We start from the raw sequence: 8,333 nt of genomic DNA, 5'->3' as shown, positions 1-8,333 counted from the left end.
TCCTGGCAGCATTTTTTGTTTCCCGTTTATCTTAATCCCTTGAAGGTCATTTGTTCTATTTTAATTTGGACTTCTGAAAATGTTTGAGGGAACGGTTTCTTGTGGCAATGATAGGCTTTTACATTTAGAAACAAGATTCACTCTATTGTCTCAGTGGAGTCATGAAGGAGCTAAAGTGGACAGGATTTGTACATTATTTGATATAAAATCGCTACTTATCAAAGTATCCTCTTCGTTAATATTTCTCATGTCTTCTACAGTCAATACAGTACGTCCTGAAACTGTCAGCAGTTCGTTGAGATACTTGCATAGATAAAAGTAACGAATTTGGTTCACACAATAGCGTGTATTTATATTCCACTTTTAGGTTAAGGAATGATCCAGATTTGTCCACAAAAAAAGAAAAAAATGCTGCAGACATGGAAATAGATATAAGGAAGGACAAACCCTTAGTCAAATTGATAGGTCAAAAGGAGGAGAGAAAAACTGAAAAATGAAAAGGCTTAATGAGGCTTAAATTTCAGAATTATGACCTTGGAATTTGAATGGTAGGACACTGAAAGTTTAGGATAAGACAGAAGACAGAAATTGTGGAGTATGGATATTGTGGAGCTTTGTGTGACTAGTGAATTTATAACGAGAAGGAAGGGAAATAACAGAAGAATTGAAAACAATTTTTTTTGAAAAATAGAGGCAAAGTCAGACTGTTTGCAAGCACAAGGATTATGTCTAAATAGAACTGAGTGAAAGTGAGAACCAAGGTGTGGAAGGAATTCTTGTCAATGGGCAGTAAGAATCCCTTCAGAACATTGAATGGGAAAATTGAAATTAATGAATGGACAATAAATACATTCAAATTGCAGATAATCCAAGATAGGCGCTAAAGAGAGGTATGATCACAGTTGTTCGAGTAAATTATATGGGTGACAATACTAGCATGGACAGAAGATTGGCTGACTGGCAGGAGGCAAAGAATGTGAATAAAGGGGTCCTTTTCTAGTTGGCTGCTGGTGACAAGTGATGCTCTGCAGGCGTCGGTGTTGGGACCACTTCTTTTCCAGTTATATGTCAATGATTTGGATGACGGAATTGATGGCTTTGTGGCCTAGTTTGCAGGCATTACAAAGATAGATGGAGAGGCAGGTAGTGTTGAGGAAGCAGGGAGTTCTCATCAACTTCTCTCAGATTCCACCACTCATCTACACTCTTGCACTGGCAAAAATTTATATTGGCCAACAAACAAAATAACATGCATATATTTGGAATGTGGAAGAAACTGGTTCATTCCACAGACAGACAGCACTGCAGGTGAGAATTGAGCCCCAGTCACAGCAACTTTGAGGCAGCAGGACTGCAAGCTGCATCACAATGCTCTTGGACCTTAGTGCATTTACTCCACATTTGACATGAAAAGGCTGATTTCAAACCTCTGCTGCCTTGTGGCTATACCCACTCACCGGGAAGGCTTCAGGAGTAAACCCTGAGGAAAATTCCAGAGGTAGAGTCCCCAAGGCAGTCCTATGTTGAGTTCAGTGCTGACTGGCAACTCCTGCAATGCCACTGGTGACAAATTGTATTGGTCTCTGCCGCTCCTTTGATTTATCAGTTGTGTGGAATGGGCGCGCTAGCTGCATGGGATACAGCTTGCTCTCCATATCGTACTGCCCTGGCTTGCCACTGGTTTGGAATCATATAGACAGCTAGGATGCAACATCCATGGTCGACCCCAACCAGCGGCGAGCCTGTCTGTCACATGAAAGTCAGACAACATACTACAATGGCATATTAGGATAGAAATGCTCAGTGTACAACAGATGAGTCTGATTTTTACTCTAGAAGCTCTTGGTGGTTTATAGGTCTGGGGTAGATCAAGGTATGGTCAATGCATATTCAACTTGCCAAAGCTCTAGGGCCCAATTCAGATGTGGAAGTTGTCTGTAAGGCCATTCTAAAGAATCATATTAAATATACAGTATATGTACATACACGTACACTGATAATCCAGCTTCTATATAGACAGCCGCAGCATAGTAAATTTTTAAATTGTCCCATTCAGGCCTAAAGATTTAATTGCTGTGGAGGATTTCCTACTCTTGTGGGATAACATCTTTCCTGACAAGGGAGGTCTCTCTGCATGGCAGGAGAGACTTGGTGATTGTAGGAGTTGACTCTGAGATGACAGGAAATGGTTCTAACAGCTCTGGACACCTTTCTTCTCTAACAATTGACTCCACTCTTCTCAACTGATTGGTATCTTGCCTCCATATGTTGCCCAGTTCTGTCCTTAATCTTCCAAGTAGCCATTTTTGATCGCCCCTGTAGTCCCTCATTTGGACTGCTTGCCCAGTAGTGAAACATCGAAACTTCTTGTGTGAGAAACCAATCACAGCCCCACAATTCTGGTCCTCGTGTTTTTGCCACATACAAGCCCAATGTGGCTTGTTAGTTGTTGGACTTCACTGTTACAAATGTCATTCCCACAGGAGTTATCTGTTTTTCCAGTACAAGTTCTTAATTGGATATCTGCAGACTTCAGTTCAGTATCTTTGAAATGCCGTTCAAACTCATTTTGCGTAATGACTGAAACAGCCGAGCCGTGTCCAATTCCATTTTAATTAGCTGATCACTTATGGTGTAATCCATACTGCTTGTCCTTTGTTAATTTTCATATTGCAAACCTCAAGGCTAATCAGTCCTGAGTCACTCTCATCATTGTCAGATATTTCATCAACAGCATGCAGATTAGTGCTCTTTTTGAAACTGAAGCTTGACTTTTTATCTTTTTCACTTCTCTGTGCAGTCCATTTATTTTTATCTGCCTGACATGTTCTTTGTATGTGTCCTACTTTGCTGCATTTTCTGCAAGTTTCATCGTTAAAACTGCATTGGTCTGGTGTATGTGAGTTTATGCCACAACGGTAACACAATTTGTTCAGCTAGGTGGGTTTCTGTTTAGATGTTGCAATTTTGTTCATGCTCACTTTCATTCCCGAAAGCAACTCAATTGCATCTCTGGCCGTTGTTTCCATTGATACAGCAATATCTATTGTTTCTTTTAAATGTGAGTTGTGCTTCAGTTAGGAGTTATTTTTGAATGATTTATGCAAACTAAACAATCTCTCAGTGAATTATTAAGCCCATCAATGAACTGACAATTCTTACACAATTTCTTCAATTTAGCCTTGTAAACTGAAATGGACTCCCCTTCCTTTTGATTCCACTTATGAAACCTAAAGCATTCTGCAATTAACAATGGTTTTGGTTAAATGTTCCTGAATTATGTTCACAATATCAGCAAAGCTCATTTTGGTTGCTTTGGTTGGAGCAAAACTGGCACTTGTTTCGCATCGGTTATTATACTTGCTTTGAAATACTGTTCAATTTGTTCAGTGTACATCATTTAGCTATCCGTTGTGCAATCAAATATGTCTATCATTCCAACATAGCTGGCTAATTCTGCTTTATTTTAAATTTATTATATTATCACCCAGTGCTCACTTTATGATCCCATGAATTTCATCCACTTTCTGTCTTTTTTAACTGTCTCTCTCTTCCCTTGTGAATAAACTTGTGCTGCATTTTTATTTAAACTCAAATGTCTCTCTCACCCTGTGCAGAAAAATTGTGCTGTGGTTCAGCGTGTAGATGGTTGTCTTGGGTTCATTTTAAAACTACCTCATCGCCACTGTTATGTTTTTTAACTCCAAAAACTAATAAACAGAAAACATAGGAGCCCAGAAAAATATGCCTACTTTATTTTTACTTCAGTGAGGTGCTCACATATGATGTGGTGCTGTAATGATGTGTGGCATTCTTTGTACATATAATCTGTAATGAACAAAGAATGCTTAATGAAACATTATATTTACAATAATGTACTCAAAATGACTGAAATATTAAATAGAATACAACCTATATCAAGTTCACACAAAAGGTATAAGCAAAAGCTGTTGGAGGCAGGAATTATGTACATTAACATTGGATTATAGATTATAACAGAATTCTTAAATGTAAAATATGACTTCTTTTTCTCTCCTATGAAGATCTCTTTCCAGCTCATCTGTGGAATAAACTCTGCCCTTCATATTCAGGTGCATTTTGCTTTGATGTCTGTGTATTCAAAGGAGATCCATAGTACATTAGCTCTTTTTGTTCTGTTATTAAAAACAGTCTTTCACACATCTGAAGCGTTGTACAACAACATCTATTTTCATGTTTTTTTTCTGCCCTGAATTCACTGAGGAGCTCCACTCTCCATGTGCAAGAGAGCTGTCCGATCATTTTCTGATGTAACTAGATCAAACAGCATTTTCTTCCGGAAATGAGCAACATTATAATACTTTGCACTTCATGCTTTTAAAATATCTGAACCATCTGACGCTGCGCATAATAGAAAAAGTCTGAAAGACTCCCATGTTTTTTAGATGCCAAGTTCACCATTCTGATCACTGGATTTTCAGAATCAGGCTTAATATCATAAGACCATAAGATATAGGAGCAGAATTAGGCTATTTGGCCAGTCAAGTCAGCTCCACCATTTTATCATGGGATATCCAATTTTACTCTCAGACCCAATCTCTTGCTGTGTCCCTGTATCCCTTCGTGCCTTGACAAATCAGAATCTAGCAACCTCTGCCTTAAATATACATAAAGGCACAGCTGCCTGTGGCAACGAATTCCACAGATTCACCACTCTCTGGCTAAAGAAATTCCTCATCCTCATCTCCATTCTAAAGGGAAGCCCCTCTAATGTGAGGCTGTGTCCTCTGGTCGTAGACTTTCCCACTATAGGAAACATCCTCTCTACATCCACTCTATCAAGGCCTTTCACCATTCAATAGGTTTTAATGAGGTCAACCCTCATTCTTCTGAATTCCAGTGAATACAGGCCCAGAGCCATCAAATGCTCTTCATATGACAAGCCATTGAATCCTGGAATTATTTTCGTGAACCTCCTTTGAATTCTCTCCATCCTCAGCACGTCCTTTCTAAGATAAGGGGCCCTAAACTGCTCACAATAATCCTTTTGAGGCCTCACCAGTGCTTTATAAAGTCTCAAAATTACATCCTTGCTTTTATATTCTAGTCCTCTTGAAATGCATGCTGATATCACATTTGCCTTCCTCACCACAGACTCAACTTGCAAATTAACCTTCAGGGAATCCTGCACAAGGACTCCCAAGTCTCTTTGCACCTCAGTTTTTTTTTATTTCTTGTCTCTGTTTAGAAAATAGTCAACCCATTCATTTCTTTTACCAAAGCGTATGACCATACACTTCCCGACATTGTATTCCATCTGCCATTTGTTTGCCCATTCTCCTAATCTGTCTAAGTCATCTGTAGCCTCCCTATTTCCTCAAAACTACTTGCCCCTCCACCTATCTTCATACTATCTGCAAACTTTGCAACAAAACCATCAGTTCCATCATCCAAATCATTGACATATAACATAAAAAGAATCAGTCCCAACACAGACCGCTGTGGCACACCACTAGCCACTGGCAGCCAACCAGAAAAAGGCTCCCTTTATTTCTACTTTTTGCTTCCTACCAATCAGCTGCTGATTTATCCATGCTAGAACCTTTCCTGTAATACCATGGGTTCTTAAGCACCTGGGTTCATAGCTTGTTAAGCAGCCTCATGTGTGGTATTTTTTCAAAGGCCTTCTGAAAATCCAAGTTCACAACATCAACCAATTCTCTTTGTCTATCCTGCTTGTTATTTCTTCAAAGAATTCCAACAGATTTGTCAGGCAAGATTTTCCCTTGAGGAAACCATGCTGACTATGGCCTATTTTATCATGTGCCTCTAAGTACCCAGAGACCCTATCCTTAATAATCCACTCTGACATCTTCCCAATCGGTGAGGTCAGACTAACTGGCCAATAGTTTCCTTTCTTCTGCCTCTCTCCCTCCTTGAAGAGTGGAGTGACTTTTGCAATTTTCCAGTCTTTTGGAACCATTCCAGAACCTAATAATTCTTGAAAGATCATTACTAATTCCTCCACAATCACTTCAGCCACATCTTTCAGAACGCTAGGGTGTGCACCATCTGGTCCAGTTGACTTATCTAACTTCAGGCCTTTCAGGTTCCCAAGCACCTTCTCTCTCGTAATGGTAACTTCTCACACTTCATGACGCCTGACACCTGGAACTTCCACCATACTGCTAGCGTCTTCCACAGTGAAGACTGATGCAAAATACTTATTCAGTTCATCCACCATTTTCTTATCCCCCATTACTGCCTCTCCAGCAACATTTTCCAGCAGTCCGATATCCACTCTCGCCTCTGTTTTACAAGTTATGTATCTGAAGAAACTTTATTATTGGCTAGTTTACTTTTGTATTCCATCTTTACCTTCTGAATGACTTTTTTAGTTGCCTTCTGTTAGTTTTTAAAAGTTTCCCAATCCTCTAACTTCCCATTAACTTTTGCTCTATTATATACACTCTCTTTGTCTTTTATGTCAGCCTTGACTTCTCTTGTTAGCCACGGTTGTGTTATCTTTCTTTTAGAATACTTCTTCCTCTTTGGGATGTATATATCTTGTGCCTTTCGAATTGCTTCCAGGAATTCCAGCCATTGCTGCTCTGCCCTCATCCCTGCCAGTGTTCTTTCCCAATCAGTTCTGGCAAACTCCTCTCTCATGTCTCTGTGATTTCCTTTACTCCACTGTAATATTGATACATCTGACTTTAGCTTTTCCTTCCCAAATTTCAGGGTAAATTTGATCATATTATAATCACTTGCCCTGAAGGGTTTTTTTTAGCTTAAGGTCTCTGATCAATTATGGCTCATAATCCAATGCCCAATCCAGAATAGCTGATCCTCTAGTGAGCTCAACCATGAACTGCCCTAAAAAAATCATCTCATAGGTATTCTAGAAAATCCTCCTTTTGGAATCCAGTATCAACCAGATTTTCCCAATCTACTCTCATATTGAAATCCACCATGACTATTGTAACATTGTCCCATTGTAATTTGTAGACCGCATCCTTACTACTGCTTGGGGACCTTTTTACCTTTGCAGTTCCTAGGCTCTATCAACACCTTCCAATTGTATGTCACCTCTTTCTAATGATTTGATTTCATTTTTTTTCGACAGTGCAATGCAGCCCCTTCTGCCTTCCTGCCTGTCCTTTCAATACAATGTTTATCCTTGGAAATCAAGCTCCCGGCTAAAATCCTCTTTCAGCCATGATCCAGTGATGCCTACAAAATCATGCAGGCCAATCAGCAACTGTGCTACAAGTTCATCTACCTTGTTCAGTATACTGCGCGCATTCAAATATAACACCTTCAGTCCTGTATTCATCCTTTTTGATTTTGGTCGCCTTTTATGTTGCAACTTATCCTGTTGACTGCAGTTTTGCCCCATCAATAGCCTCTCCTCACTACACATTGCCTCTGTTTGTAAACCAGCTACCTCATCTTCAGCAATATCATCCGCCTTTCCTTCGATGCTTCTTGCATTGAAATATATGCAGCTGAGGACACTAGTCACACCATGTGCAACCTTTTGATTCCTAACTTTGCCTGAGGTCTTACCAACATCTGCCTCCATAACCTCTCCACTAATTATTCTGGCACTCTGGTTCCCACCCCACTGCAACTCTTGCTTAAAGCCCACCATGCAGCATTAACAAACCTTCCTGCTAGGATATTAGCCCCCCGCTCCTCCAGTTCAGATGTGAACCGTCCCTTCTGTACAGGTCTCACCTACCCTGGAAGAGAGACCAGTGATCCAAAAATCCACTGCCCTCACTCCTGCACCAGCTCCTTAGCCATGTATTAAACTGTATAATTGTCCTACTTCTGACCTTACTAGTGCATGGCACAGGCAGCAGACCTGAGATCACAACCCTGGAGGTCCTGCCCTTTAGCTTAGCACCTTACTCCCTGAACTCAGAACCTCGTCTCTCGTCCTACCTATGCCATTGGTACCTACAGGGACCACGATCTCTGGCTGTTCACCCACCCACTTAAGAATGCTGAGGACTTGATCCGAGATGTCCTAGGCCCTGGCACCCAGGAGGCAACATACCAGCTGGGAATCTCATTCTCGCCCACAGAACTTCCTGTCTGTTCCTCTAACTAACAAATGTCCTATCAATGCAACGTGCTTTTTCTTCCCCTTTCCCATCTGAGTCACAGAGGCAGACTCAGTGCCAGAGATCTGACCACTGTGACTTTCCTCTGTTAGATCAACAGAGTGGTACTCTGCACTGGCTCCTTAATCCCTTTCACCCGCCTGACTGTCACCTAGTCTCCTGTGTCCTGCACCTTAGGTGTAATTGGCTCTCTATATGTCCTATCTATCACCCCTTCAGCCT

The sequence above is a fragment of the Mobula birostris genome, chromosome 20 (genome assembly GCF_030028105.1).
Source record: "Mobula birostris isolate sMobBir1 chromosome 20, sMobBir1.hap1, whole genome shotgun sequence".
NCBI lineage: Eukaryota > Metazoa > Chordata > Chondrichthyes > Myliobatiformes > Myliobatidae > Mobula > Mobula birostris.
The sequence above is the reverse complement of the archived record's forward strand: the minus strand, read 5'-3'. Positions refer to the sequence as shown.